The sequence below is a fragment of the Ips typographus genome, linkage group LG13 (genome assembly GCF_016097725.1).
Source record: "Ips typographus isolate SLU linkage group LG13, UJ_Ityp_2.0, whole genome shotgun sequence".
Lineage (NCBI taxonomy): Eukaryota > Metazoa > Arthropoda > Insecta > Coleoptera > Curculionidae > Ips > Ips typographus.
This window is the reverse complement of record NC_138434.1, coordinates 6122663-6129587: the sequence shown is the minus strand read 5'-3', so window position 1 is coordinate 6129587 and position 6925 is coordinate 6122663. Positions and strand designations below refer to the sequence as shown.

General features: G+C 29.9%; 1 long non-coding RNA gene across 1 annotated transcript; it reads right to left on the bottom strand.

The window, feature by feature from the left end:
* Window positions 1-1849: 1849 nt before the first annotated feature.
* On the bottom strand, window positions 1850-2479 carry LOC145737010 (uncharacterized). Its single transcript, XR_014180183.1, has 2 exons — window positions 2105-2479; window positions 1850-1951 (listed from the first exon to the last, which is right to left on the bottom strand). It is a non-coding gene; the product is annotated as an uncharacterized LOC145737010 (long non-coding RNA).
* Window positions 2480-6925: the final 4446 nt, after the last annotated feature.

The following is a 6925-nucleotide window of genomic DNA, read 5'->3' as shown; positions in this document are numbered from 1 at the left end:
TTTAATACAAAAAAGCTTTGCCTCAAGTTTTTATCGGACTAAGCAAATTGATGAGAATATATATCCACATTATATTGTTTCCTATAATTGAGGAAATGCTATGGGATGGTTCTCGAATCAGAAAGTATATGCTTAGTCCTACTCGTGTCTCATGCTCAGTGTTAAAAATATGAAATTCGAAAAATCACTCTTATTTGAAATTCATCATTATAATAGTAGCTTTGTAAAATATAAATGGCGTACTGGTTTGCCAAAATGAAAGAGATTGATAAAAAATTATATGCACGTTGTATACACCATTTACTGAACCACTCTGTGCAAAATTGCAAGTGTATTTTGCACAATTTAAAAGTTACATTTTCTACAAAATAAAAATCATTTTGACAATACAAAATGTAGAGCACGCTTAGGTAGTTGTACGAGTTAAGTATGTTTTAAATTATCAATTTTTTGTTTAAAACTTTTCTTATTACCTTTAGCCCATGCACAAAATTTAAATAATTTTGTGTTAACCATATGACAAATTAAAAAAACTTTATGTTCATAGCATGTACTTGTCTTTGATCCTAACCAAGTATTATTTCTGCAAATAATTTTATTTTTTTTTTCATGCCGATAAATTCTTGCTCTTTGATATCACTAAATGCTTTAGAAAAAATTTTCATAGATTTTTCAACCATATTAGCGGTAGATTCGGAGGGTGCTTTTAAATATAAGTTAAGATTTCCACCATAATTTTTTTGTAGAATTAAAATTTGTTTTGGATCATCTAAAGTTTGATTTGCATTTTGCAACTCTGAAATACAATTTGAACATTGAAATTTAGTTATAGTTTTCTTTACCAGGTATCCCGCATAATACCGTATTGCGCAATCTTCTAGTTTAACACTTTTTGAAAAATCAGAATTTGCGCAACAGTCTTCAGATTCACTTTCACATTGTAAATCAATTTCTTTGTCAGTATTTTGTAAAGATGCGTCAGTCAATGAACATATGTTAGCATTTGAATCTGTGGTTTTATTAGATTTTAATAGGTAATAAGTGTCAGAGATGCTATCTTCACAATTTGATATCTTAGATGGAGCAAGTAAACTAGTAATAGATTGAATTCTAAAACTTAACCTGAAAGCTTTAGCTGTAGGATTTAAATTCCATCCGCCTTTCTGCCTCAAAATTGAAAAGAAGTTTTCCAAATAGTCTTGGTTGAGTTTACTTGTCAAAATGAACGAGTTTTGTTTTTCTGACTCAAATAACATTAATATTGCTTTTATAGACTGCACCATTCCATCAAAGCATGGTGGTCTGCTTTTTCGAGAAATTTTTGCAATTTTATTTCTGTTCAGTGCTGGACATGATGTACTAACTTTTACAAGAGATTCAAAAATTTCAATTCCTTTTTCGAGCGTTGTCCTAATTAAAGGATTTCTGTTGCTTAAGGGCTTATTATATGGATTTTTGGCATATAAAATTTTACTATTCAAAGCATCAAAAAGTTGGTTCAAAAGTGAAACAAAATCTGCAGTATCGACACTGTCAGCTTTAATCTGACCGGTGTCGACACATGACCTGATGACGCATGCTACTGAGTTTGAAAATATTTGTAAGGCCAAAGAACAACACATTTTCTCGAAACTATTGGGGTTTAAATGCTTTTCCGTAATTTTTGGAAGTGCTCTTGCGGTCGTAGATTTAGAATCAATTTCAATCAGTCAAAGTCAATAATATTGATCGACAATAATATTAAAGAAGTCCTAACCCTGAACAAATTGAATACCTATTGCAAAGTGCGACAATGGGTTTTTAAATAGTCTTTTAACTTTTAAGTAAGGTAATAGGTTAATACAGAAAAGCATCATGCGGCACTACATTAAAGCAAGCTAAATAAGAACATTTTTAGTTAAAAATAGCCCATACCGCAGTAAATCACCCACTTTCGACAAAGTTCAGGGTTCTTATGGGGAAATCTAAATAATCGGACACCGTCACGACCACTTTTTCCACAGTTTAAGTACTTGCACACATTTCCCGACATATTTGTAAATATCAGATATCTATGTGAGCAGAAAAAAAATAATAAATAACACAAAAGTTAAACTTCCACTACCGATGTCTGCACGTACGGTTAACAAATAGCAACAGTTTTGATGAATTTGGCGGGAAAACATTATCCGTAAATACAGTGCCAATTATAAACTTAAATACGTTCTAAATAAAGTTTTATCTGTTCTAACTCCAATAACACGATTCCTAGTTACCCTCAATATCTTAATATTTCTTAATAAAACAATATAAGCAAATTGCAATGATCATTTAAAAAAATTTCTGATGGTACAAAGAATTCTAGCAATACCAGGCAACGTTGCGTAATTATGCCTTCAAACAAGAGCCAAACTGCAGAAAAATTTACTGGCTGCACTGCCATCTGTTATGAGACGCTCGAAATAGATACCGTCGATTCGCCGATGGAGACTGTTGAACAGCAAAGGTCGCCATTTAGCGTTTCGTTTTTTAACCATTTGGCTGACCGTCTGTATATATTAGTTTGTCTGTGCTAATACCTACTAATACTTAAACTAAATTTTGTTCTATAAAGTGGGCTTTACTTTTTGCAAAAACACTTGGAACCTTATTTTTATAGGAGGTTTTGGATTCTACAAACAATTCTTAACATATTTCATGCAACATACTCCATACTGATATTCAATTGTTTTCAAACAAATGTTAAAAACACTTTTCAAAATTACAGGTCCCACAACTTTTACTTAAGAAAATCGAAAAAAATTAAAATCAGCTGTTGAAAATGAACTCTATGGATTGTTACAATAACCAAGACGGTTTATAATCTTTTTACATTTTTTTAAAAAATGTCATCAATAATTTTTGGGGATGTTAATCTGATTTATTGGAAAATTATTGGTTTCAAATTATCAATATTTACAGGACAATTACAAACATACAGGGTGTTACAAATTCGATGCATTAGCATTGCTATCTGAGAAAGCATAGTTGAGAGAGCTTTAGTTAAATGGAGGCAAAGTTGCGCATTTTATTGCTAAATAATCTGGTAAAAAAAAATTCAAAAAAGTTTCATTACATCCGGATATATCGGACAAAAACCGGAAAATTCAAATTTCTATTTTATTTTTTTACCACTTTAATCAATGGCACTTTCTGGGGGCATTTTTTTATACTCTTCAAGAAAATAGTTTTAGTTTTCAGCTCAGACGTTACTTTTTTAGATACCTACCAACATCAACTTCAAATTTTCAAATACGGACCTCAACTTTTTATTTCATTTTTCAGCAGCCACATACCTTTTGAAACTAATGATGTGTCACACTTGTCAAAAAAATATACTTAGTGTACTTGTATTATGTACTTGGTATTTTAAGATTTTTTAAAAACTAAACTATTGAAATTGATATGTTCTCATAATGAGTAGATAATTTAGTTTTATATAATTTAATAATTAGGTTCATTGCTCCTTCGAAAAAGAGAGAGAGTTTCTTATGGTACTTTTCATTTATTTAAAAAAATATATGTTTTTGGCTAGTTATTTATTTTTCAGATACTCACATGTTTGAATTCGAGGTTGAGTTTTGATGAAACAGTTTAATCATATCAAACTAAATTATTTACTCATTACGATAACATATGAGTTTCAAATGCATATTTGAAAAAAGACAAATACCTAAGTACACTAGGTATAATTTTTTGACAAGTGTGGCACATCATTATTTTTGGGAGGTTGGTAGCTACTAAAAAAACGAAATTAAAAGTCCCGGTCCGTATTTTAAAATATTAAGTTAATGATGGTATCTAAAAAACGAAACGTTGTAGCTAAATACAAACATTATATTCTTAAATAGCATAAATTAATGCCTCCAGAAGGTGCAATTGATTTTTCAAAATAATCAATAATAAAGTGGTAAAAAAGTAAAATAGAAATTTGATTAATTGTTTTTCTTGGATATCTCCGGATGTAATGTAAATGTTTTAAATTTTTTTTAACCAAATTATTTAGCAATAAAATGCACAGCTTTGCCTCCCTTAACTAAAGCTCTATCAACTATACTTTCTGAGATAGCAATGCTAATGCATCTAATTTGTAACACCCTGTATTTGTGTAGCTGCAATGTTTTTTTTTTAAAAATCCAATACTTAATAAAGTTCAATTTTTTGATATTTTGATTATTTGAGCTTACCATTTTCTATAAAGATGGAAAGTAGTGCGTACATTCTGTGAAAGTAGATTTCTAGTTTCTACTGTTCAATGTAAAAAAAAATAATATAAAAAGTTTTAAGTGCATATTGTGCAGCCCAAGCACCCTACTGCGACGTCACGCGGCTTATCACTTTGAGGAAACAAATTCAGCTGATTAAGCCATCTTCCATCTGTTGTTATGTCAACTAAAGTTCGAATTTGTCACTTTGCTTTTGTTTTTATTTTGTTATGTCAAACAGATTCCCATGCAGCTAAAATAGTTATATTTTTAATTTTAATACAATATTTCAATAATAGTTGAAAATTATACACTAAAATCAAGTAAATGTATATTTTTTGAAGGACATAGAGCCTGCTGGACTAAGTAAGATTACAATGCCAATTTCAAACTTAACATAGGTATTTAACCCTGCTGATGCATCATTACTACACATTTTTCTCGTCTGGTATTTTTTAAGTATAGTTCAAGTAACAAATTAGGCCTCTCTTACAGAAATGTATCTGGTATATGCTGAATACTTCAACTACTTTTTCATGTGAGAAAGCATAACTTTATTGAAGAAATTGACTTAAACAAGAAGTACTACATTACAACAGTGCATAAAATAGCAAGTTTTAATGTTAGTTAACTATTTTTACTGAAATTGACATTAAAATGAAAAACATTGCAGTTTTCATTATTGTTTTATGTTAACACAATAATCTCAACAATAATCATCATTATTCACTTTAGTAAATTGAATTGTTAATCGTCAAATCAATATGTATTATATTTAGTGTTATTTTCTTTGTTTATAATGTAACCCTGTATATTGTTGAATTTTTTAATTTACTCATTGATCGATTGATCAGGAAGACTTGTTACATCTAACGTGCACCGTTTTGTGATCTTTGTTTTTTATAAACTATGTGATAATATCAGTTTTAATTTAAGCTGGGCAATTTTTTTTAAAACAAAAATTAGGAATGTTTTTTTTTTGTTTTGACTATGCAGGGTGGAGCATAAATTTGTGGCAGATAAAATATTAGTATTTTTAAATAGAACCACATTTTTTAATACTTTTAAATTCTACACTTAATTCTTAAACTTTTACACTATACAGTGTGCCCCATAACTATATGACAATCTCTCGGGAGCATACAGGGGAGGTCAAAATAATACGATTTGTTCATATAAACATTTGTCAATCCTAAGGGAGATATCGAGCCCCAAAGAGCTGCCTTCCAATTAATGTTTTTGACCGTAACTTTTGAACCACTTTGTAATGATTTTTGGGTTTAATGTTTTATCGAAGAGAGAGAGACCTTCTATTTGACATCAAAACCAGGTATCTCGTCTGAGCAGAAAGACAGCAACTAACTGGTACCTAAGACACAATTTGCTTAACTTTGACAGCTGTCATTATTTTCAGCGGCAAACACCATTAATTTCTCACCACACACATAATTTCACACCATCTAAACTCTTTTCGACATTTTTATTGAAAAATCGTACTCTTTTTTTATTTCGATAAAATGAACGGTTTTCGAGATAAATCGATTTTTCATTGAACTGCTTAAAACACAATGTTATTAAAAATATTTCTTGAATTCGTTTTTTGTTTAAAATACACATGAAAAGCGAAATTAATGCAGAACGAAACGTAAAAGTATGAAAGCTGATAGGGACAGTAGGGGTTTGGCAGAGGTGAAAAATTAATAAAATAATAAGTAAAAAATTAAATAAATTTGATAAAAAATTAAATAATTAAATGCTTATTCAATTAACGAGCATTCTTCCATATCTTTCGGTATTCTACACATAAACTTTGAATACTAATTTACATAAAAAAAACTAGTATAACGAATATTTTTAATAACATTGTGGTTTAAGCAGTTCAATGAAAAATCGATTTATCTCGAAAACAGTTTATTTTATTGAAATAAAAGAAGAGTACAATTTTTCGATAAAAATGTCAAGAGTATTCATTAATGGCGTTTGCAGCTGAAAATAATGACAGCTGTCAAAGTTTAAGCAAATTGTGTCTTAGGTACCAGTTAGTTCCTGTCTTTCTGCTAAGACGAGATACCTGGTTTTGATGTCAAATAGAAGGTCTCTTTCGATACATTAGCATTGCTATCTCAGAAACTATTGTTGATAGAGCTTTAGTTAAATGGAGACAACGTTGCGCATTTTATTGCTAACTAATTTGGTTAAAAAATGTTTTTATTACATCCGGAGTAAAATCCAAAATATTCATTAATAAAGTGGTAAAAAACAAATAGAAATTTGACTTTTTCGGTTTTTCTCGGAAATCTCTGGATGTAATGAAAAGTTTTTGAATTTTTTTGTTAGGTATTCACCTGAAATCGGTTAAAACACGTTGACGTTTTTTATGTTCTTGTCGTAATATTATTTTCTTTGTTTCAGATATTTTCCCGGTGAAGCGAGATGCATAAAAAGTCGTACAGGGGAACGCTGGAATTCTTATTTATTTTACTAATAAACTAAAGATTGGGGCGGGGGTTGTGTAGTTACTTGCTATTTCGATTTGCTGTTATACCATATGCAGCATTTTCCTATCCACAATATTTGGCCGCATAATTTTTATATAATGTCCGACTAAATGGGGATGTATTAAAAGAAGTGTCATTCTTTTAAATGTCAATCTACGCATGGCGAACTGACTAACTGTGCAGAAGTTGACATTGGAATTGAAC